Source organism: Orcinus orca, chromosome 8 (genome assembly GCF_937001465.1).
Source record: "Orcinus orca chromosome 8, mOrcOrc1.1, whole genome shotgun sequence".
In the NCBI taxonomy this organism is placed as follows: domain Eukaryota; kingdom Metazoa; phylum Chordata; class Mammalia; order Artiodactyla; family Delphinidae; genus Orcinus; species Orcinus orca.
Genome location: NC_064566.1, coordinates 12,892,360 through 12,918,484, shown reverse-complemented (window position 1 = coordinate 12,918,484; position 26,125 = coordinate 12,892,360). Strand labels below are relative to the sequence as shown.

Here is a 26,125-nt window from a genome sequence, read left to right as displayed (position 1 = left end):
TCTTAAAACACTGCGCCACCAGGGAAGCTCCCACACCACTGCTTTTGAATCCCAGTTTTGAGCTTACTAGCCAGGTTTAGCTTTGGGTAAACTGTTTAACTTCTTTATACCTGTTTTCTCATCTGCCAAATGGTTATGGTAACTGTATCTACTTTAGAAGATGTTTGTTAGAATTTTAAAACTCATGTATGTAAAAGCATTTAGAACACTGCCTGGCACACAGAAACCACTCAATAAACTTTTGCTATCATTATTATTCCAGGCACTAAGGTTGGTGCCTATGGTGGGAGAGGATTGTTTCTCTTCAAAACGGAGGACGTAAGATTTTAATTTAATTTTTTTCTGTTCTTCTTCAAATTCTTTTCCCATTAAGGTTATTACAGAATATTGAGCAGAGTTTCCTGTGCTATACAGTAGATCCTTGCTGGTTATCTACTTTAAATACAGCAGTGTGTAGATGTCAATCCCAACAAAATGGAGTACCTAACATTAGACAGAAATATTTCCTATTAGAAGGAGAGGGAGGGGTGTAGATAAGAAGGCAATGACTGGCTGACAAATCTTCAACTGGGCCTGTTCGCGTCCAGTGTAAGTGTAACCTTCATTACGAAATACTGAACCACTTGTTCTAAGAGCACTTATTTATTTATAAACATTTATTTATTACCCTCCCGCATCATATCAAAAAAGGATTTATGGAAGCTTTCAAAAAGCATACAATGAAAAAAATAACAACTAATGAGACCAGGAAAATTATAATTTTTTTTTAAAGATCAAGAACAAAGGGAAAGCTGAAATAGAGATGTGCTAAACCACAGAGTCCTTTATTGAGGTTGAGCAGTAAAATCAGAGAGCTGCCACTGATTTTAATCTCCAATGATAGACCCTAAAGAGAGTATATAGTGATTCATGGTATAAATGAGAAAACATTAGTAGAATGGCAAAATGAGACAGGCACTAAGAGTTGCCAAGGGGAAGCTGAAGCCCACTTAATGCCACACTCAACAGTATTTTATAAAGTCATCAAGTATGTAGGACCCATGAGAGACTCAGCACCAGGTCCTAGGCCCTACACAAACACATACACCTGAAGCCAACAATGGACAAGTCACAGAACAACAGACTCCTAAGTGATTCAAAGGTAGAATACATCAGTAAATGGTCACATGGAACCCTGCAACCATACCACACAGCCACAGAAGAACCTGCCTCAGTGACTGTATTTCTCCAGCATTTTAAGTCCTTTACTCTCCTCATGGGCCACAGTTACAAATATGTGCAGAGAACTGTCTCATCCCTACTCAGCTGACAAGTTCTATTCCCAACCTGGCATGCTTATGACTCATGGGGGGGATGGGGGAGGGGAGTAAAAGGAAAGGGTAAAACAAAGAAACCAACTTGAATTTAGACTTAAGTTGATCAAGATCGAGCAATTCATTTCTGTCTAATCAGAATATCTCATAACAAAGCACGAGAGTACTCCTTAAATATATAACAAATCCAATACTCTTTGGAAATAAACTGAAATCTGTCTGCATGTCATGTCCCATACTATTCCTTAAATAGACATGACACCAAAAAACATTACAAGCCCTCTGGTAAGGCCAAACTTTACAAAGCACTCTGAATCTGTGCAAACAGCATAGGCCACTGCAAAGCCCAAAGCAATGGGGCATTTCCCACAGTTCCCTTCCCGGCAAAAGGCCAAGGGAAGAGGCTTAGCCCCTACTGTACCCTCTTCCAAAAAGATGTGTATGAGGTCATTTCTTAAGGGGGTAAACGTGTCTCAGCCTTTTCTACTCAAATCTTACATCAGGAAATTTGTGTGCCAGGAAAGGAATTCATTTCCACCCCTAAGAACTGGGCTTTGTGACAAGTGAAAAACAAAAGGGAAAAAACACTACTACTTTAATGAGAAAAGTTTCTAAGAGAACCCAGAGACCATTTCTGACACTATGTTTACCAGTTTGGCATCCTCTCCCTAAAATATATTTTGTTAAATAATACAAATCTTGTCTCCTCACCCCATCCCCAAGATTCTGAAACATTCTTTACCATTTATAATTGACAAAACAAAACAAAAAAGACAAACGGGTCACCTCTTCAACTTGAAAACCTCAGTCCTCCACAGAAATGTACACAGACAGACAGATGGACGCACGGAAGAACACAAATTGCAAGCCCTGGCTGAGCCCTGAGCAGGCCAGAGCCAGGATGGGCGCACAGGGCAGCCACGCGGCCGAGCTAGTGGGCTGCTCCTGCTGTTGCTGTACAAATATAGAAAGCTGAAAAGTGGAACAGCAGCTTCAGCAAAACAGGTCCTCCTCCCTGCTCAGAGAGGGAGGAGCAGGGACCTGAACAGCTTTATCCATACATGGTTGCTGAAAGGGGGCCATTAGTGAAAGCCCAATTATCTCACACACATGCACTGTGTTCACATGCTCCAGACAAAAAACAGAAACACACAGGCCGGTACTTGAAGAAAGGTTTGAGATTCTATTTTGGCCAAGGAACTTCCCGATAATTTCAGTCACTTACACCAAGAATCCCTCTGCCACAGCAAACAGGAAAGACACTGTGAGAACTTCAGCAGGCTGCACTCTTACCAGGCCAGCAGCAGCCATGAGGCTTAATTTATCATTTAAATCCTGGAACTTAACATGCAAAAAAGGTTATTCCGCATGTGTGTGAAGGGTCCTAGACTTCACGGGCCCTTTGCTGCTTTCAGAATGAAGGTCTCATTCCAACTCTCAGACAGTTTTAGGTCTCTCTTTTTCTTTTCTTCTGATTTACAAGTTAAAATAAATTTGATACAACTTTTAAAATATATTTCCCAGGATGCTGGCTTATATAATCAGAAGTCAAATGTTTATGTTCTAAAAATTACTTTGCTTGGAACAATTCATTCAGATTCATCTCAATGTGAAATATATGAAAAGCTTAATTTCTGGCCAGAGTGAACTCTCCAAAGATAAGAAATGCATGGTTTTAAAAAAAAAAAAAAAAAAAAAGGCAGGCAACCAAAGAAGGAAAGAAAATGCATGGTTGATGGGTTCAAATGATTCTGTACTTTAGTTCTCAATGAATCAACCAATACTTACTGTGCATTTGAGATCTTTGATTACAAAATACTTGCTAAGTCACCCAGTTGCGAAGGGGAGCTCCAGAGAGAAGAACATTGCCTAGCTCCTTTCCATCACTGACATGTCTGGTATATGTGTGTGCACAATCCTCCAGTTTATGGGACATAAATAAACATACTAGGTTGCTGGGGGGACATAAATAAACATACTAGGTTGCACCCCAGCAAAACGCTTTCTCTAAAACTGAAAAAAAGAAAACCCTTCAAATTCTTAAAATTAATTGGTTCACCATAATTATTTACTTTAGTATATTTTATAGGCAAATTGACCATTTGAAATTTTCTCTTTACCTTTTGTAGGTAATGTAGTAATGATGAGCAAATTATGCCAAATTATGGCAAAACTGATCTCTCAATCCCACCACCTAGATCTCACAGTGCAAGGCACAGCCTTGTCCACACTCTGTTTGACGTGCTGAAAAAGAAGAGCACAGGGACTTCCCTTGTGGCTCAGTGGTTAAGAATCCGCCTGCCAATGCAGGGGACACAGGTTCGAGCCCTAGTCCGGGAAGATCCCACATGCCACGGAGCAACGAAGCCCATGCGCCACAACTACTGAACCTGCGCTCTAGAGCCCGTGAGCCAGAACTACTGAGCCTGAGTGCCACACCTACTGAAGCCGCGCGCCTAGAGCCTGTGCTCCGCAACAAGAGAAGCCACCAAAATGAGAAGCCCACGCACCGCAATGAAGAGGGTAGCCCCCGCTCGCCGCAACTAGAGAAAGCCGGCGCTCAGCAACGAAGACCCAACGCAGCCAAAAATTAATTTTTTTTTTTTAAAAAAGAGAAAAGACCACAGCAGAATTCCAGCAATGGAGGCATTTTCATGTCCCACAAAACAAGGACACGCAAGTGTTCAACATTTTATTTAAAATCTCTTAACTGTGTTAGTGTCTTATACTTTTTTTTTTAATACATTTAATTTTTCTGAGCAGGCCTGTTATAGCAACTTTGATTTCCCAAAGTGTATTTTATTGTGGACTACTATGTTATTTTTTGGGTGAGATCACAGCTTTAATTACCCATTAAGATTACTTACGTAAAGATAAACAACATGGGCTTCCCTGGTGGCGCAGTGGTTGGGAGTCTGCCTGCCAATGCAGGGGACATGGGTTTGTGCCCTGGTCCGGGAAGATCCCACGTGCCGCGGAGCGGCTGGGCCCGTGGGCCATGGCTGCTGGGCCTGCGCGTCCAGAGCCTGTGCTCCGCAGCGGGAGAGGCCGCAGCGGTGGGAGGCCCGCGTACCGCAAAAAAAAAAAAAAAAAAAAGATAAACAACACAATGCAAAAAACCACAATTGTATACAGCAAGGGTGTTTAAAGTATAACCACAAAATCAAAATGGCTATACACACCTATAGTATGGCCATTGGCAAGTCATTTCTTTCCTGTTACCTGCTTCCTCAAGTGAAAAATGGTATTGGACCAGATCAGGAGTCCACATTTAGGGTCCACAGACCTGTAGAATTCATGGATATTTCACGCATGCCATAAACCCCACTATATTATGTGCAAAATTTTATATATATGTAAAATATATTTATGTACTTAATTTATGTTTATAGGGAAATGGGTCCATAGCTTTTTACCAGATTTTCAAAGGGGGGTCCATGATCCAAAACAGGTTTAAGAACCAAAGACTAAATGATATATAGTTTGTTCCATCTCTAACATTCTGTCATCTCCTCTTGCACTTCCTAGTCCAATAAGAAGGCAATCTTCATGACTAAACCTAGTCAAGAATAAACAAGTCACCCTGGCCAAGAAATTATTCAAAACAATATATCCCAATTCAAAAGAATCTCAATTGTTTTTAGATGCAGACTAACATAATGCCTTTTAAAAAAAATTCTCAGACTTCCCTGGTGGTCCAGTGGGTAAGACTCCGAGCTCCCAATGCAGGGGACCTGGGTTTGATCCCTGGTCAGGGAACTAGATCCCACATGCATCCCGCAACTAAGAGTTACCATGCCGCAACTAAAGAGGCCACACATGGCAATGAGGATCCCATGTGCCACAGCTAAGACCCGGCACAGCCTAAATAAACAAATAAGTATTTCTCAAAAAAAATTCTCAAGCTATTGTAAATCAACCATAACTTCAATTAAAAAAAAAAAAAAGCCTCAGGAAAAAAAATTTTTTTTTCCCAAGCAAATTTTACTATCACAGCTCACCTCAGGAGGCTTACAGGAGAGTGGAATTCTGTAGATCTGCTGAGGAACATCCCACTAGATACTTCCTCTCTTACCAGGTGTACTTTTTTTTTAAGAAGCTAAGGCCTCCAGTTTCCTACTTCTAATTCTATCCTGTAGCACAGAAAGTAATAGGAGACAGGTAGAGAGGGAAAAAACTAGAGCATGGAAGATTGGAATAAAGAAGACTGATAATAGGCAAACAAAGAAGCTACCCATCCTGTCAGCAAGACGTGATATCTGAGAATAGCCACTGCCTAATATCTCAATTTGTAAAAAGTATATTAGATAAAAGAAAAACCTAGCCTTCCTCTAAGACAATAAAGGAAAAAAATGTGTCTGTTACTGAACCATTTAAGCCTAAAATTTTTAGGTTCTCATGGCAACCTAAGTCATCACACTGCACATACTGTATATAAAGTACATATTTAGAGGCTTAACTAGTAAACTCAAAATGTGACATATGTGCAATGTGGGCGACAACATTATTCTGGGAACTTTAAAATCTTCCAACTTTTATTTTGCAGCCTCAAAGATGATATAATACAGTCAACTATGCAGAAGGTGCAAGCTCAAGGAAGAGGTACAAAGAACATAAATAGAAGCAAAGAGATGAAAGACAAGAAAAATCAGGCTATCAGAAAGTTTCTGAACATGGCTCTCCCTCCCACTGTGAATCAACCTGTAAATGGAGACTTAAAAAACAAGATTGCTAGTGAGGACATATATCAAGATAGCATTTGGGACACACTTTAATGTGGGTCCAGTCAAAAGAGGACATGGTCACAGAGCAGACCATTTGGTAAAAATGGCACTGACTGCAAGGTAGCCAAGAGACTGGTGATTTCTTTCTCTCTCTTTTCTAGGACCTCATGGAATATGGCTGTTTGGAATTAAGAAGCAATGTCAGAGCCAAAAGGATGGCTGTGGGGCATGGGAGTTGGAAGATGGGGACCAGACTTTAAGAAGAAGGGTAAAAAAAGGGAGATGGCCGTCTTTCATGTCACATCATTTCTCATTAAGGAACCAAATAAAGATGTAACAACATCCAGTTTTCTCACCTACTAAATGACCTGTGGGAGGGATACCCCCACCTATCTGCCCATAGGAACTCCATGCATTTCTTTTTAAAGACACGAAGATGCTATGAATGCTACCTACCTTAAAACCATATTTCCATGCCACTTTCGTTAGGGTTAAATCACTCCTACTTTTCAACAAGAAAACAGGTAAACAGTTTAGGTAAGGTACGCAAACAGTATCTTACCAGGGCAGTTAAAAGATACGCCCATTTTTTCCTAACTCAATGGTAAGAACTTCTAAAATAAGACAATGAATTTACATTACTGATTAACAGTTAAAAATTATACTACTACATGAAAAGGAGTGGTTACAAAAATAATTTCATTTTTTTTTTAAATATTTACTTATTTATTTATTTTTGGCTATGCTGGGTCTTCGTTGCTGCACACGGGCTTTCTCTAGTTGTGGTGAGCAGGGGCTACTCTTCATTGTGGTGCTCAGGCTTCTCATTGCAGTGGCTTCTCTTGCTGCGGAGCACGGGCTCTAGGTGCAAGGCTTCAGTAGTTGCAGCACTCTGGGCTCAATAGTTGTGGCTTGTGGGCTCTGGAGCACAGGCTCAGTAGCTGTGGTGCACGGGGTTAGTGGCTCCGCGGCATGTGGGAATCTTCCTGGACCAGGGCTCGAACCCGAGTCTCCTGCATTGGCAGGCGGATTCCTACCCACTGCGCCACCAGGGAAGCCCAATTATTACATTATTTTCATGAGGCTTAGCCTTTAGAAGCAAGAAAAGGAAAGGAAAATAGCACAGAATTTGGAGTGTGGACTCAAAGCCCAGCCCTGACCTACAACTTGATAGCTGGATGCCCCCAATAAGTTACTATCCTCCCTGAGGTTCCTAACCTCAAGTTTCCTTGTCTACAAAATGGTACGGATGAAACCATCTCTCTCTTCCTCTCCTTTTCGTTTCTCTCTCTCACTCCCCACACCTCCCACCCAAAACGTGAAGTCTAACAGCTCGTTTCTGTCATTACACTGTAATTCAGCATACTTTCTTATCAAGAAAAACTGTATGATGAACTTTTAAGCAAAAATTCACTGGTCAAATTAAGAACCAGAATAATGACAAAAATAATAAATATGTTTTGGACTAAATGAGGGAAAAGGGCACTGGGTTGAGGCTACAATTAGAGATTTCTTTCAGAGCCAGGCCACACCCGCTAATGACTAAAATATTTGATTACCTTAATTACCCTGGCTGCACAACAAGAAGTGCTGGTGGTCATGAAATTCCAGAATATTAAAAACTCAGCCACATTTTCATTATAGCATTCTCTACTGTGTTGAAGTCAAGACAGCAAAAGACTGCCAACAGCATTTCCACTTTAACTTTCTGGTAAGACAGAAAGAAAAATTAACATTGGAGCCAAATTCTCCATTTTTAAATATGGTAAATTCTTCGAGGAAAAAGTATCTGTGGGTATAAGAAACTGAAAACATTTCTGTATACCTTATTAGAAAATATGCATTTATGCTTTGCTTAAAAGGTATAAAAAAAACACCTCAAGCTAATAATCTTAAATGTTTACCTGTTACTACCTTTCAAGCAGTTAGGAAAGAAGAAAAGTGAAATAAAAGCTGAAGCACTTACTGAAGGGACATTAAATGACTGGCATATTGAGCAATAATGACATCCAAGAAATGGACCTTAAAAAAAATTCTTTTTTGGTACGTGTAATTAATAATTACCAAAATAATGTTGGTTTTGAATCCAAAACTCACTTCTGTGTAAATGAACCTACTCTAAACAATGACAAAAACAGTCACAAATGCACCATAAAAAATACAAAATAGCTTGCCTATCTGGCTTTTGATTTTATTTTTTAAATATTTTGAGGCCTCTTTGATACTCTTTAGCTCACCATCATCTCATCTTATTAGGCACGCTATAAAATACTTTAAGCTGAATATAGCATTTATCATCCTTCCCTCTCAGCTGTTAAAGGACTAGCTTGTTCCAAATATGGCATTATCTTTTCAAAGTTCTAGAGTTTAGGCATGACATAATTCTTCTAACGAATTATCTGCCTTGTCATGACTGACAAGCATGACTTAAACGGAGATAAACAGGCTAATGAAAAACATTCCGGTCTGATTTTCAATTGCTAATTTATAAGGGGAGAAAAATAAAGCTTATAGCTTTAAAATGGGAAAGCCATGTAAAACTATCTTCTCTTTGAAGTCAGGCAGTGGAGTTTTTGCTAACTAGATAGGTAACCCCCACCTGAGGGAAGAGGCAGAGGGCACCTGCCCAGGATGCTGTAGAAGGGATTCCTCCACTGGGTAGAAAATTCCCCTGCATGACCTCTACGGTCTTTTCCTAACCTCAGAAACTGATACTTGGTTTCTGAAAAGTAGAGGCATGGCAAATGTGATGTGTGGGCAGAGACAGCAGAACCGTCCTGGAAAATGAGAAGATCTGGGATGGCATCCTGCTTCTGCTTCTATGTGAACTTAAGTAACACATTTCACTTCCCTCATTTGGAAAATGAAAGGTTTAGAGAAGAAAATGAAGGTCCTAACATTCGGAGCCTATGGCTTCTTCCTATGCCTGCCTTGGCCACCCACCACCTTCCCACTACTGCACCTTACCATAATTAGGCAGCTTTTTAAAGCATCTAATTAATGGAACACAGAAACTTTAACTTTCTATTTCTGGCTTGTTGCAAATGTGCAACAGCATTTTACCAAGGAGTAGTTAATGCCACACAGTTCTTGATATACTGGCTTTTCTTTGAACCCCAGTGACAGTTACACAGTGACAAGTTGTAAGCAAGGAGGTTGTTACCATGGGGACCCACGAGGATTCCTGGGGGTGGATCCAGCAGGCTTTTTTTTCTTTTGGTCAGAGCATTTTTTAAATTTTTGGCTGCGTTGGGTCTTTGTTGCTGTGCGCGGGCTTTCTCTAGTTGCAGCGAGTGGGGGCTACTCTTCGTTGCAGTGCACAGGCTTCTCATTGCGATGGCTTCTCTTGTTGCAGAGCATGGGCTCTAGGCGCCTGGGCTTCAGGAGTTGTGGCTCGTGGGCTCTAGGGCACAGGCTCAGTAGTTGTGGCGCATGGGTTTATTTGCTCCGCGGCATGTGGGATCTTCGCGGACCAGGGCTCGAACCCATGTCCCCTGAATTGGCAGGAGGATTCTTAACCATTGCGCCACCAGGGAAGCCCGGTCAGAGCATTTTTTGATGGTCTGGATCTAGCAATCCAGAAAGCCTGATCTAATTTTTCTTCAGCAAGCTGCCTTCAAGAAATATAGCAGGTCCAAAAGGGTTATTTTTAAGTAGTTTCCCAATCCCAGCACCACAATCTATAACCCACATTAGTTCAGTAGTTTGCAAGCTTAAAAAAAAAAAAAAAAAGGACTTGTAAATGCATCACACAGAGGCTATTAAACAAAAATGGCATATGATAAAAACAATATAATAAACCTGGTGTCTTTCCATGATTATTTCCCATATAGTATACAATTCTGAAGAAATATTAACTGTTTTAGTGACTCTCTTGCAAGAGTTAAATGTATTCAAGTTTTAATCTCCCTATTCATAAAAACAATTAAATAAATACAGCTCAATAAAGTTTCAGTGACCTACGTATGCTTCCATATCTTTCCAGATCATGATACAGCATAAATTATATTCAGTATTTTCCTATCAAGACTTCAAAGTTCTCCAAAGCAAGTTTCTACTCAAGAAATTTCAGCTTCCCTACATGATTATGTCAGAAACATATCACACAAAATAATTATAATAAATAAAACTGATTATAAAATAAATCACACTGATTAGACCAGAACAGAGTTTAAATTGCAAGTCTTGCCTCCAAAATTGCTGTGTATGGACAAAGGGGATGTAATTCAGGGAGATGAACTGTCACTCCCAGCTAAATGTGTGCTGGCGCTCAGCTCCCCTGAGACCCATTCTGTTAGAAGATACCTTAAGAAAACAGATCATTTACAAGTCTAATCTGTGGATCTGGTTTGTTAAGAGAAGTGGAGCAGTCAGAATTCAAAAGAAAACATTCCTCTATGTCTTACTTAGCCCAGAGCAAAGTTACACCAGACAAATTAACATTAATAAATAAAAATAGAACTTGATTTCACAGTAATAATCTAAAACTTCAGCTTTCCTAGGCCTGATAACAACAATAACTTGAGAGCTAGAAAGCAGCTGGAACAAAGCTCAAGAAGTGTCTCTGTGCTCATAAAAATCTTCCCCTGATCTCAAACTAATAATTACTGAAAACCCTAAATATAAATGCCACTAAGATAAAACGTGTTGAAACCAGATTCATAACCGTACTATAAAAGTAAAACACAAATTCACAAGTCTAAAGAGAAAAAAAAAAGGACCTAAGGAGACAAGATATACTGTCAGCTAAAGGTAAACAACAGACATCAAGATATTCCACAGAGGGACTTCCCTGGTGGCGCAGTGGTTAAGAATCCGCCTGCCAACGCAGGGGACACAGGTTCGAGCCCTGGTCTGGGAAGATCCCACATGCCGTGGAGCAACTAAACCCATGTGCCACAACTACTGAGCTGCGCTCTAGAGCCCGCGAGCCACAACTACTGAAGCTCATGCACCTAGAACCTGTGCTCCACAACAAGAGAAGCCACTGCAATGAGAAGCCCTCACACCTCAAAGAAGAGTAGCCCCCCTCGCGGCAACTAGAGAAAGCCCTCGTGAAGCATCGAAGACCCAACACAGCCAAAAATAAACAAACAGACAAACAGATAGATAAATAGATAAAAAAAAAAAGAGAGCGAGAAACTTCTCCTTCCAAAGCAGGGGCTGCGTGTTCTATTCCTAACTCTGGTTGGGGAGCTAAGATCCCACATGCCTCAAGGCCAAAAAAACAAAACAGAAGCAATATTGTAACAAATTCAATGAAAACTTTAAAATTGGTCCACATCAAAAAAAAGATATTCCATAGAAATATTGTATCTGGTTTTCATATATTTACTCACCTAAGCTTTCCTGTAGCAGGTCCCAAAGAGTTATTTTTAAGTTTTCCAATCCCATCACCACAATCTATAACCCAAATTAGTTCAGTAAAGAAGTTTGCAAGCTTAAAAAAAAAAAAAATTGGACTTGTAAATGCATGCAGACGCTATTAAACAAAAACGGCATATGATAAAAATCATAATGATATAATAAATATGGTGTCTTTTCATGATTATTTCCCATAAACTTTAAATAGGAAGTGCAGAGGACAAGCCCCGAGCATAGTTTTGTCACTTTAGTTTAATATTAGACAATCTAAGAGACTCAGGGCACAGGACATGAGAAGAGGCAAACTCTTGGGTGCTTTATTTGTTTTTACTACTGGTTTACAATTTCCTTGATTTTATTTTTAAATGCATGTCTTGGCCCAGAAAAGCAAGAGAGCATAGACTGCCAGTAGTATCAGATTCTCCTTTTCTTATTTTCTGGAGCTACAGAAAACAGAGCCAGAATCAGGGTTGTCTAGGAGCCTTCTGATTTTGTCCAGGCAATATACAATATGAGGTTTTAAGATACATGAAGGCTTTTACAGTACAAATCTTAGCCAACTTAATGTCTTTGAATGGAAAGCTGCTTACATTTTATTCCCCAGAAAACTCCTTGGAGCTTTAAAGTACTGATTATTTTCAAAAGACAATGATTTGAAGAAATGGATTCACAGAATTTCAATTTTAAAAGTTTTCTTCCTATTCCTAGTCCTTAGTACTGAACTGTCTCAAAACAAAAAATTAAGTGCCACTCAACATATAGTACTCAACAAATATTTATCAATTACTTACTTTGTGCAAGGGCCCCATACCAGTAAACACTGTGGACTGTAAAAACATATAACTTCTTCCATGAACAGCCCTTGGGTCAATACTATACACACACTACAGTACAGTACAAAGGCATAACATTTTTTATGTTTATTTTCTCAACAATTTGACCTCCCATGTAAAATAACGACTTCCAGCTTTTTCTACCCTGCAAATCTATTCCTTCCTAGTAGTATACAAATCCACATTTCTTTTTAATTCCTGTTTTAATATTACAGAGAAATTTTACATTTCTCTGGAATACAGTCTTTCAACTTAACAGAAACCAAATGATCACAAGAAGAAAAAAAATCAAATTAGAAGCATTAAACTGTCCTTCTCAGAGCTTCCCTCTCTCCCTCATTAACATTTCTCAAAGAGAAAAACACCACTGTGATGCTCCTATTACAGATCATTCATGAAGTTACTAACTGAGCTGAGACCAGACAGACTCCATCAACTGGGCACACAGCCATTCACCATTACCCTTTGTTTAAAGTCTCAACTGCCGTTCAACCCACATTATTGTGTTCCACTCAAGTCCATCAACTTTTTTTTAAGAGGAAACAATCAGGAAACAAGCAAATGTGCTACTTTAGAAATGAAGAAAGGACCTAATTCACATGCCTCACAAAATTCTTTATAAATGATGGCTCGCTTTAAATTTCCTACCTGAAATAGTATTATTACTTTATTATCAGTCTTACATGCCTAAAAATAACTAGTTGTACACAGATAATCATTAGAAACTTGTTTTAAAAAAAACCCAACCCTCATTCTTGAGCTGGCAAAGCACCAGAGAGAAGCACTCTGTGCACCAAAAGGGAGAACACAGATGAATGTCTACACTACAGATGGAGAAGCCAAAACCCCAAGCAGCCTAAGCCTGAGGGTGAGGAGGCTGCTGGGGGAAAAGGGCAATCTTCCAAAGAGCCATGATCCCAGGCTTGACTGTTCTAAAATTCAAATCAATTTAAGAAATGTTGGGCAGAGTTCTGCACTAAGCATTTTATTAAAAGCTCTTTTGGTTTTAATTAAGAGAACTTCCTCCAAACTAGCTTAAGCAAAAAAAAAAAAAAAAAAAAGGCATTAATTGAAAAGATACTGGAGTATCTCATGGAACCCAAAGGCAGAAAGTATAACAGGGCCACACCTGCAAAGCCTTTCTGCATCCAGGCTTCTATTCTGCATGTGCTTCTAGTCTGCCTCTCTCTCCAGAGCTACATTTCTCATCAATGCTTCTTCCTGGATAAATGTACTTAATTCTCCCTCCCTGCAGACTGACCTTCACTGCTTCCACATGTATTAAGCCAGAACTTGGCTGCGCCCCAGGATCTGAGTCTATATGTTTCAAGTTCTCTGAATAGAGGTGATCTGTTTGTTCCCTAAAGACACGATTCTCAGTTCCAATCTCAAATACCTAGAAGAAACTGATGTGCCCAGCTTGGGCCATGGCCCACTGAAATGTTACAAGAAGGGCTAGATCACAGAGTATAATTAGGGTAGGGACTGCATGCCTGACTCCTTAAAAGATATATAATACACTAAATAAGCAATAAGGCAATCTCCATCCTCAAGAAAACCTTAAAATCTCACTGAAATGAAAAAAAAATCTTAACACTAAATAACATCCTATGATACAGTATTAGAATGAATGGACATGAAAAGCTTCATGACAAAGATTAGCTAGGCACTAAATGACAAACAGAAATTGAACCATGAGCAGGGAAGGGCTGAAGAACACAAAATGCAATGCCTGCTCCTCTTGCTCTGGCCATAAATCTAAGAATTATGGACCTAAGGAATACATAGTCTTTTTACCACATAAACAGCTTCCAGTGAAATATCCTAGTTGGAAGCCTGCTGTAAGGTTTAAAATGACTATATAACCACAAAGCAGTACTGTTTCAATGTGCAAGAATAACCAGCTCGCTGATGAATGTCAGTCATACATTTTCAAGGTGCTTGTCACCACCACCCTGACTTCCTTTCACTCCCTGGACCCCCTAAGACTCTTGATCAGACAGCAGCGTTCAGAATCAGGCAGGCAGCCAGCAGGGACAGCAAAGGTGTTTCTCCCTGGTAATATCCTACCCAACCTAGCATGGTTAAGTTAGCAACATCATGCAGACAACTCATGCAAGAGAGAAACACCAGCTAAACTATGTAATAGTAGGTGGGGGGGGGGGGGCCGGACTGGAGCAGAAAAGAATGTTTCCCACACACAAAAGCTACAAGCACAAAAAAACTGGGAAAAGCCTACAGTAAATTATCTGTACAAAACAGAAACTAGCAAAAACTGAACAGATGTCCAAATAATACTGGGTTAAAAAAGACAGTCTACTCACAGTAGACAATTAGTTACCCCACATTATCACCAAAATATCACACATTCCCACAGACTCTGCAAGAGCTTGCTTCAATCTCACAGGAAACAAAAAGGTAAAAAGAACAATGAGAAAGTGGTGACAGTTTCTAATTTAGTGATTCCTTTGCTAAAAAGTAGCAATGTTATGTAAATGAAAACTACTGACCTATCAAAATTAAAAGTATAACACTATAAAATTAAACGGCTTTAGAACCAAAAATCTTCATTTTGTATAATCCCCAAACTAAAGACGTTTCCCAATTTGGGAACATAATTTCAGTGGAGTTTCAACATGGCGGGGGAGGGGGGGCGGGAGTGATTTTAACTCCATTGTCAAAGCTGAACATAGCTATGGAGGTCATAAGGTTAGTGAACAGTTCTTTCTAAAGCTACACTCCTAACCTATGAACACATCCCCAAAGTAGCATATTAAAATCAATTAAGTGAGATCTCACTGCAGCCTCTAAACCAGAACTCACCATTCCTCTTCATATTTGCTGCCAAATTTTCTAAGTGGAGGAAAAGAAAAATCAAAACGTTACAATCCATAAGCTGTTCTGAAAGTGAGTCCATTTCTTGTAAAGGGGGGAAAAGGTTGGCTGACTGAGGGTCACATCAGAACTTCACAAAGCTCTAAGAGTTAAAATGCTTTAAATCATTTATTAAGATATTTTATACTCAGTCTCCCCTAACTAGGCTTTCTTATCTCTTGAGCACAAAGTCTAATTTTAATGTAACTTTTATGAATTTCATGTTCTCTGTATAAAAATTTAAAAACAATGGCAAGTATGAAGAAAAAAAAGTTGCTCATGCCCCAATGCTCAGAGAAAATTTTGGTATTTATCCTTCTAGCCTGTGAGATAACGTTTTTAGAAGAATTAAAGATTTCCTTAGCAGAAAGAATGTGTTAATAAGTCAATGTGCAGTTTATGATGAATATAAAACATTCTTGAAATTTTTTACAGGTCTGGAACTCAAAGAAGTTAAAAATAAACAAATTTATGCTCGTGGCTTCCATAGCATAGCAGAGGTTAAAAAAGTAACTACAGAACACAGGAATTCCCTGGCGGTCCAGTGGTTAAGACTTGGCGCTTTCACTGCAGCGGGCCCGGTTCGAACCCTGGCTGGGGAGCTAATATCCCGCAAGCTGCGTGGTGAGGCCAAAAGAAACCAAACCAAAACAAAAAGAACCCTACAGAACAGCTATGCTGATTAATTCTGTAAGGAAACCAGTACTTCAAGGAGATTCTAAAGCCAATTTCATGACAAGGACAAGTTACAATTACAAAGATCTCATCAAGAAAACTGTCTTTATCAAATTACAAAGCTCAGATAAAGATTCTTGATACAATATAGTTTACAAAGCAAATAGCTAAAACTGATTAACTCTTTCATCTACATTACAACTCTAAATATTAGAGCCCACCCTCTCTCCAAGCCTAAAACTAGTTACCTATAACTAGGAAGAGACCTAGGTATCCCTACAGCAAATCCAATAATACATTCATCTGTATTTTTCAGTTTCCTATGAACATCGAAGACTCCCTATCAACAAACTCCCACGTGAAGTGTAGACAGTGAAGATGAAATCTAGGAAACCACATTACCTGAGCATTCCACAGGGATCAACGAGCTTAAAGGTTCTATGGGAAAGGACACTCTTCATAGCAAAACAATTCAGATGCACGAACTGGACTTCAGGAAACAATCTTATCCCTAAGCCACAATGGACAAAGGAAAATGCAAAACAAAATACACCTAAAAGGGGAAAGGAAAGGAACACTGACAGTAGCTACTGTCTATGTATGGCACTGCTACTCATTTTAACAGTGTCTCTGATTTGGTTGAACTGCATTACTGACCCAAGAGATAAGTAGCAGGCCCATTTTTACGGATTAAAAAAGGAAATAGCATTATCAACACTGTGCCTGGCACTATTCAGTGCCTAGCTTAAGTTATCTCAATTAATTCTCACATTACATTCCAAGTTGGTTATCTCCATTTTAAAGATGGGAAAAAAGACTCAGAAATGTTAAGGTCACTCAGTGATATTACCAATTTTTAAGACCAAAGGTTGGAGCTGTCAAACTTACCCTCCCAAGCAATGCCTATAAACCCCAGTCAAGTCACATCATTCTTTCAAACCACAGGTTTCAAAACAATTTTAAGAACTCGAAAATCCTAGAATCAACTCTCAATTATGGGAAGACTAATTCTGTAGGTTTAGTTCAAAATTTCTTGTTTTGGAATATAGCCAATATTTAATAATAACTATAAATGGGGTATAACCTTTAAAAAATTGTGAACCACTATGCTGTACACCTGAAACTTATATAATTTTGTGAATCAACTATACCCCAATAAAAAAATTAGCATAAAAATTTTTCTTGTTTCTATTTTACTTGCTCTTTGACCATTTCAGAATGCCACAGCACAGTGTGCAGGTAAATACAGGATTATATTAATAGCAACCAACTAGCAGAATCTGTGTAAGTTCCACTCAGAAAGCCTACATAGAAAGTTAATTCTTGTTTCAGACGTATAGTGAGGGGCTTCCCTGGTGGCGCAGTGGTTGAGAGTCTGCCTGCCGATGCAGGGAACGCGGGTTCGTGGCTAGGCCCGTGAGCCATGGCCGCTGAGCCTGCGTGTCCGGAGTCTGTGCTCTGCAACAGGAGAGGCCACAACAGTGAGAGGCCCGCGTACCGCAAAAAAAAAAAAAAAAAAAAAAAAAGTATAGTGAAATACTTGAACTTCCATGATACATTCTACTTTTAATTACCAAAAATAATCAAGAATCAAGGAATAATTCTGGACAAAAGAATGGTTCACGTTGTTTGAAAAAGAGGTATACAGGGACTTCCCTGGTGGCGCAGTGGTTAAGAATCCGCCTGCCAATGCAGGGGACACAGGTTCGATCCCTGATCCAGGAAGATCTCACATGCCGCGGAGCAACTACACCTGTGTACCACAACTACTGAAGCCTGCGCGCCACAATGAGAGAAGCCACCTCACCACAACGAGAAGCCCATGCAACCGCAACAAAGAGTAGCTCCCACTCGCCGCAACTAGAGAAAGCCTGCATGCAGCAACGAAAACCCAACGTAGAAAAAAAAAAAAAAGAAAGAAAGAGAGGTATATAAATCCTCCCTAACACTAAAATAAAATCCCATGTGCTAAGTACTGTGAGGCCTGTAATACAGTAAGTCCCCTACGTACGAACCTTCAAGTTGCGAACTTTCAAAGATGCAAACGTGCCCCTGTATGCCAGCTGTTGTACTCTACCACTGTACTCTTCAAGGTGCTGTACTGAAAGATTAAAAATGTTCTTTGTGTTTGTTTTTTATGCATTGTGTGAAAAGTATTATAAACCTATTACAGTACAGTACTGTATAGCCGATTGTGTTAGCTGGGTACCTAGGGTAACTTTGTTAGACTTACAACCAGACTGGACTTACGAATACGCTCTCAGAATGGAACTCGTTCGTATGTAGGGAATTTACTATACTTGTTTGGGACAAAAGGGTTAACCAAATAAAACTTTCAGTTCATCCCATGTCCCAAGGATTAATATTAAACTCCCTTTATTACTTACTGGGGAGGAGGAAAATGGGAGTTGGAGGCTAGGTCCAAAAAGCAAAGAGAAGAAAAGTAGACAATCAAGCAGCTCAAAATCAGTTATGAACCTCCAAAAAATTAAGTAAAAGCTCACCTTAAGAAGATAGCCTTGAGGGGCTTCCCTGGTGGCGCAGTAGTTGAGAATCCGCCTGCCAATGCAGGGGACACGGGTTCAATCCCTGGTCCGGGAAGATCCCACATGCCCGAAGCAACTAGGCCTATGTGCCACAACTACTGAGCCTGTGCACCACAACTACTGAGCCCATGTGCTGCAACTACTAAAGCCCACATGCCTAGAGCCCGTGCTCCCCAAGAGAAGCCCACGCACCACAGTGAAGAGTAGCCTCCGCTCCTAACTAGAGAAAACCCACGTGCAGCAACAAAGACCCAACACAGCCAAAAGTAAATAAATAAAATAAATAAATTTATTAAAAAAAAAAGAGAAGAAAGCCTTTCATGCATGAGAATACTCTGAATATACTGAAACAAACTGGGAGGCTTATGATAACCTTCAAAATGCTCTTACCCTCAAAGTATTCGTTATTAATTCTAAACAGGCCATTAAATGCCAGGTTTATAAACTTTATACAATATGGAATACCTGGATATCATTCCACCCCTCTAACAAAAAATATATTAATTATACAGCAAAAGCTGTATAATACTCATATATTAATTATACAGCAAAAGCAGAAACTTGCCTATACCTTCTCTTTATGTGACACTTCTTCCGTACATAATCTGTATTTTGAAAATGACTAGAAATTATCATTAGATTAGAAATTAGAAATGATGCTGTTAACCGTGATCTGCGTTACTGTTACATACTTTTTTTTTTTTTTTTTTTTTTTTTTTGCGGTACGTGGGCCTCTCACTGTTGTGGCCTATCCCGTTGCGGAGCACAGGCTCCGGACACGCAGGCTCAGCGGCCATGGCTCACGGGCCTAGCCACTCCGCGGCATGTGGGATCTTCCCAGACCAGGGCACGAACCCGCGTCCCCTGCATCAGCAGGCAGACTTTCAACCACTGCGCCACCAGGGAAGCCCTGTTACATACTTTTAAGCACACTGATACGTTTGAAATTTTCCAGAGATTTGAGCATGTCAGTGGACATCCCCCAGTAATTGGCAATCCACATGAAGAGCATGAATTCTAAACCAATTCAAGAGCCTTTATGGAGCACCAAGAGAGGGCAAGATACCAAGATGAAAGAGTCATCCCTGACCTCAATAAGGAGAGAAATTCAACCACAAAAAGGAACGAAGTCCTGATACGTGCCACACGTGGACAAACCTTGAAAACACTAAGTTTTTCACTAAGTGAAATACGCCAGACACAAAAGGACAAATATGATTCCAATTACATGAAATATCCAGAATAGGCAAATTCACAGGGACAGACAGCAGACCAGAGGTTACCAGGGGCTAGGAGGAGGGAGCAATGGATGGTTATTACTTAATGGTTACAGAGTTTCTGTTTGGGGTGAAGAAAACTTCAATTTTCCAAACAGAGGAGTGGTGATGACTACACAACACTGTGAACATACTTAATGACACTGAATTGTACTTTTTTTTTTTTTTGTACTCTTAAAAATGGTTAAAATGGGGGAGTTCCTTGGTGGCCTCGTGGTTAGGATTCCAGGCTTTCACTGTCGTGGCCCGGGTTCAATCCCTGGTTGGGGGAACTGAGATCCTGCAAGCCGAGCAGCATGGCACAGCCAAACAAACAAACAAACAAACAATAAAAAGGCTTAAAATGACCTTAACCTAAAACTATAAAACTCCTAGAAGCTTAACAGAGTATAAGCTTCAGGGCACTGGACTAAGCAGTGGTTTCTTGGATAAGGCACCAAAAGCAAAAACAGACAAAGGAGACTCCATCAAACTTAAAATTCTGTACATCAAAGGACACAACAGAGTGAAATGGCATGGGAGAAACTATGTGTAAATCATATATATCTATTAAGGGGTTAATATTCAGAATATTTAAAGTACCACAACTCACAAGAACGACAACAAAAATCTGATTTTTAAAAATGGGCAAAGGGGGCTTCCCTGGTGGTGCTAAGAATCCGCCTGCCAATGCAGGGGTCACAGGTTCGAGCCCTGGTCCAGGAAGATTCCACATGCCGCTGAGCAACTAAGCTCGTGCGCCACAACTACTGAGCCTGTGCTCTAGAGCCTGCAAGCCACAACTACTGAGCCCACGTACCACAATTACTGAAGCCCATACACCTAGAGGCCATGCTCCGCAACAAGAGAAGCCACCGCAATGAGAAGCCCGCGCACTGCAACAAAGAGTAGCCCCCGCTCACCGCAACTAGAGAAAGCCGCTGCACAGCAGCAAAGACCCAATGCAGCCACCCCAAAAAAAAAATTAAAAATGGGCAAAAGACTTCTATAGGCATTTCTGCAAAGCTGACATACAAATGGCCATCAAGCATATGAAAAAATGTTCAACATCGTTAGTCAGAGAAATGCAGATCAAAACCACGAGAGATCACCTCACACCCATTAGGACCGTTACTATTAAAGAAGAAGAAAAGGGAATTCCATGGCAGTCCAGTGGTTAGGACTCCGAGTTTCCACTGCAGGGGGTATGGGTTTGATCCCTGGTTGGGGAACAAAGATCCTGCATGTCACGTGGCGCGGCCAAAAAAAAAAAACAGAAGAAGAAACAAACAAAACGAATGTTGGTGAGGATGCGGAGATATTAGAATCCTTGTGCACTGTTGGTGGTGTTGTGAAATAGTAGGATCATTATGGAAAACAGTATGGAGGTTCCTCAAAAAATTAAAAATAGAACCACCATATGATCCATCAATTCACTTCTGAATATTATCCAAAAGAACTGAAAGAAGGGGGACTTCCTTGGTGGTCCAGCAGTTAAGACTTCACGCTTCCAATGCAGAGGGGCCCGGGTTCGATCCCTGGTCAGGGAACTAGATCCCACATGCATGCTGCAACTAAAGATCCGCACACTACAACTAAGACCTGGAGCAGCCTAATTAAATAAACACTAAAAAAAAAGAAAAAAGAATTGAAAGAAGGGTCTCAAAGAGATATCTGCACACCCATATTCATAGCAGCACTAGTCACAATGGTCAAAAGGTACAAACAACTTGTGTTCATCAACAGATAAATGGATAAACAAAATGTGGTATATACATACAATAGAATATTATTCAGCCTTTTAAAGGAAAGAAATCCTGTCACATGCTACAACATGGATGAACCTTAAAGATACAGTAAGTGAAATGAGCCAGTCACAAAAAGCCAAATACTGTTGTGAATCCACTCATACCTGAAAGTAGTCAAATTCATAGAAGCAGTAAGTAGAATGGTAGTTATGAGAGGCTGGGGTGGGAGGAAGGAGAAAATGGGAGTTGTTTAATGGGTATAGAGTTTCAGATTTAGAAGATGAAAAGGTTCTGGAGATCTGTTTCCCATTAATATGAATGTACTTAATGCTACAAAACTACACACTCAAAAATAATTAAGATGCTAAATTTTAGGTTATGTGTTTTTTACATTAAAAAATGTAAATATTTAAAAATGGTTAAAATAGAAAATTGTTATATATATTTTACCACAATTTTTTAAAATTAATAATGCAATATACCAAAAACCGTTGAAGTGCATGGTATGTGAATTATATCTCAATAAAGCTGTTAAAAAAAAAAGGCAGAGGACACAGAGTTTCACCAAATCCAGTGAGCTTCACTCACTGGTTTACAGAAAACAGAGCAATTTGTTGGAAGTACCCAAAGCCTTGAGCAGAGGAGCCTATGCTCCTACTTCCTCCAACTTCTTCACCCTGACCTCCAGGTGACAGCTCTTCTCTTTCCCTTTCCAAGGCACACCACCACCACCTTGTAACTTTCCAGTTCCTTATTACATCTGGCCTCACAGGAAAATTAAGTTAAAGAAGCTGCAGTGGCAGTCACAGGAGGGGGCATGGAATTCACGACTCACACTCCACCTTTAGCAGCAGAGCCCAAATATTTAAAAAAAAAAAAAAAATCACACAGTAGACATACAATAAACGTTAGGTCTCTGCCCTTCCTCTCCTCTTCTTCAAGCCCAGCATGTCTAAAACAGCAAATTCTCTGCTCCCATGCTGGGATATCCACTGGCCTAACTCATATGTGCTGGAGCTTAAACACAGGGCATCATTTAAAATGTGGTTGTCAATGCCTATCACCTACTACTAAACTTAAAAACATATCACAAAACTGTAACTAGGATAAGCGTATTTTGTTAAAATAATAAACATTTCTACAGCATATAAAAAGGATAATAAGATAAAGACCACAAATATTAACAATCACCTCTGAGTGGTGGGACTAAAGGTGAGTTTCTCTCTTTTTTCTGGCTTATCTGCATTTTTAATAATGAATCTGTTACTTCTGTAATAACAAAAATAACTGGAAATCTTCAGAAAAATAAATCATTCTGGCTCAAAATTTCACTACCTCTTATACTACAGACACTTTCACACATTACTGCACTGAAGCTGAATTGGCACCATGTGAAACAGACACGATTTCCTCCATTTTGCAGATGAGAATGAGCTGAGGCTCAAAACAGTGACTTGGTCAAAGTTTTATAGCTAGTAACAGACCAAGGATTACAATTCAGGCCTTCAACTCCAAGCCTGGGGCCCTTTCCATTCCATCACATCTTAAAGGGCAATTTGCATTATTTTTCATGATATTGTATTTAAAAAAAACAGAAACAAAAAAACCCTATGTTGAAACTGTTTTAAGTGCACCTGCTACATAATCTTGGGCAAATAACCTTGGGAGCCTCAGTTTCCTCATCTGAAAAGTGAAGTGGTTGGAAAAGACATTCTATCTCACCAGCTAATCTAGCCTCACCAGCTAATGGATTTTAAGTCTAGATACCATCTGAGGAGAAAATAACCCCGTGGGCAAAAATGAATGGTTGGAGAGAAGTTGAGGCCTATGCTCTGGGCCAAGGGCCATTCTTAATGGAAACAGGTGGTGGACAGTCAAGACGAAAGAACCGCTGGGGAAACCATAAACTTCCAGGTTAAAACAACAGCTGAAAGTTCCTGCTTCGCTTTCCTAACAGCAACGCTTCAATCCTGGCTAACTCATGATTAGAAACCACATACTGTAAGTAAAGCTAGAAGAATATAAAAACACGGGGGGAGGGGAGGGACCTGTAGCAATAGTTTATGCACGCTATGGTAACTGGATGATTTTCCAAGTGGACTCATTAATGTTAAAACAGAAAAATCCCTTGGTGGTTCTCAGAGACGACTCTTCCTCAGCAAGAATTTAAGGAGAAACTGAAAACTGCGTACCACTCTGAGAGATGCCACACTTGTGGAAAAGAGCCAACCCAACACTTGTGGAAAAGGGCCAACCCAACACTTGCGGAAAAGGTGAAAGAATGAAATTAAAACCTCTTCGATCTACAGAGAATCAAAGAAAGCGAAGAGACCTTTCTTAAGGGTGAAGTTCCTATAAACGATTCATCGGGTACCTGTTACCTCTTACACTGCAGACATTATAAAGCACTCCACACTATCGGACACTATTACACAGCCTTCTCCCTCGAAGGTAATAAAACTGCAGCATTAACTTTGCTGGCGAGAAAAAGATTCCATTTTGCTAAAGCAGGCTCCGACCAAAATCGCACCACCTTCCCCTCAACTATGGGGATGAGCCTAAACCAAGGAGAAGCTACTTAAGAGCCAGTGCAACCGTCTTAGAGAATTAAAACAACATCCTGCTCCGAGGACCACAACCAAGACACCAGCGGCTTTAAATCCAAAACCAGGTCCTTAGCGAAAAAAGCTCCTCACCGTGCTCTCCGCGTTCCCGGGTGCGAGAATCCAGCCCCGCTACTAGGCCATAACTGGTGAGCACCTGACGTGGGGGGGAGGGCGAGCCAAGGCCCTAGCGGATGTGGGACGAGGAAAGGGGGGCTCTCGAAGCTCCTGAGGAGAAACGCAGCCCTCCAGAGGCGGGGGTCCTGGGGACCCCCCCCCAAGGGTAAGCACCAAGAACACGTGGGGCGACAGGAGCAGGGAAGGGGTGTCCGGAGCAGGCAGCCTGTGTCTGGCACGGCGGCCGGAAAAAGGAGAACGGAGCTATCCCTGGGCAGAGAACGGAGCCCTCAGAGCCCGGAGAATGAAGGCAAAGGGCGCGGAGAAAGGAGCAAGGCCACGAGGAGGGCGGGTCTCCCTGGGCGCGGGGGGACGCGCCAGGCCGGCGCGGCGGGACGCGGGTAGGAGATCGCTGACCTGCCTCCGAGGCGCGGGGAACCAGGAACGGGCGCGCCCAAAGGGCCCTGTGACCCGCGGCCGCCCGGACCGGACCCGCCCCGCGGCGCCTCCCTCCTGCCCCTTTCCCTCCCTCGCTCCCTCCCTCCCTCCCACCCGCGGCCCGTTATCCCGCGGCCGCCGCACTCACCAGCGGCTGCACCTGAGCCCGCCGCTGCCTCAGCTGCTGCCTGCGCCTTCGCAGCCGCCGCCGCCGCCTCCTCACTGCTGAGGCCGAGTCCCGTGGGAGCCTCCGCGTCCCGCCGCCGCCGCCGCCGCTGCCGCCGCCCGAGCAGAACACCCCAAAATGGCGGCACTTCCGGCACCTACCACCGGCGGGGAGGGCCGACAAGGAGGGGGAGGGCGGCTTAAGGGAACGTACCACCGTGGTGCGGCCGGCAGCGCCGATCTGAGCGGAGCAATGCTCAGGGGCGGGTCGAGCGCCCGGCGCTGCAGCGCCCTCTCGGGCTGGGGAGTGGAGAAGCAGCTCCGCAGGAGCCCCCGGGGCCTCGGGCGGAACCCTCAGCTCAAGGAGCGGCAAGGGCACATCTCTTTGTCTCGGAGCTCTGCTGGAGGAAGACCCCCGGCCTGAGACCCTGAAGTTCTCGGCTCTCCACAGGAGTTCTGGATGAACTAGTGGGCAAGGATCTCTACTTGGCACTGAATATGCGCATAATAAAATATTAGATGAATGAATGAATGAGTGAATGGGATGGTGCTTGGCCAGCGCTGGGCACATGACACACCCTCCTTTCTACCCCAGCAGATAAGCAACAGGATCCAGGCCTTCCTTCTCTGCTGAGATGTGGAATGTAAGTGTATTGCAAGCTTTCAGAGTTAGGGGAATGCTTTCTAGCAGCATGATCAGCTGTGTGAACTCACAACCTTGCAAAAATCCTTGCAGCGCCCGGAAGCTCATAAGGGTTCTGTTAAGAGACTGATGTTCCAGCCCTAACCTGCTTCTCCCCCGACTAAAAAAAAAAAAAAAAAATTCAATAACCCAAGTTAGGTCCCTGAAGACCTCCTTCAGAGTGACCCAGGAATCCCAGGATCTAGGTGGTTGCAAACAGTACAGTAGCTCATTCGTTCGTTTAAAAGGTCATTTATTCCACAAGTTCTACACCTTGTGGGACAGTAAAATGCAGATAGAGAAAGGAAACTTACTTCAGGGACCTTTTGGCCCCAAACATACAAATAACTCATGGGTTTGCAAATGATTTCTCTGTAACATCTGGCTTCCCAGAGCAAATAATTCTTCTACCCACAAATACTGATTATACCCAACCTTACCACAAAACAATAAGTGGACTCCCAAGCAGAAGCCTCAAAGGCTTTCCCATGTATTGGAAGCATCTCTTTCCCCCGTGGGGGGAAAAAAACACTAACCACAGTGTTTCTGGTACCATATAAATCTGAACAATTAGCCCCTAAATTGTACACTATCATATTCCTTAGTTGTACGGTGTAGTTTATCATTTTATATACATTTGTAATATTGATATATGATCTTGTTCTTGTTAATAGTTTTATGTGTAATTTACTGAAAACATCTTACATTTATAGACCATTATAGCTTATAGAATGTTGTCACATACATTACCACAATTAATTTTATATTTGTCTCCCAGCTGCTGTAG

General features: G+C 41.3%; 1 protein-coding gene across 11 annotated transcripts in view; it reads right to left on the bottom strand.

The window, feature by feature from the left end:
- Positions 1–24,809, bottom strand: part of CELF1 (CUGBP Elav-like family member 1) — a 72,361-nt gene extending 47,552 nt beyond the window's left edge. For 6 of the 11 annotated variants that reach the window (XM_049713728.1, XM_012538681.3, XM_033412658.2 and 3 more), the window contains exon 1: positions 24,640–24,808. The gene's annotated coding sequence lies outside the window, so the exon portion shown is untranslated. Of the gene's footprint in view, positions 1–24,470; positions 24,490–24,639 lie in introns of those variants that run through there. The other 5 variants (XM_033412637.2, XM_033412560.2, XM_049713730.1 and 2 more) reach the window with 3 other exon arrangements.
- Positions 24,810–26,125: the final 1,316 nt, after the last annotated feature.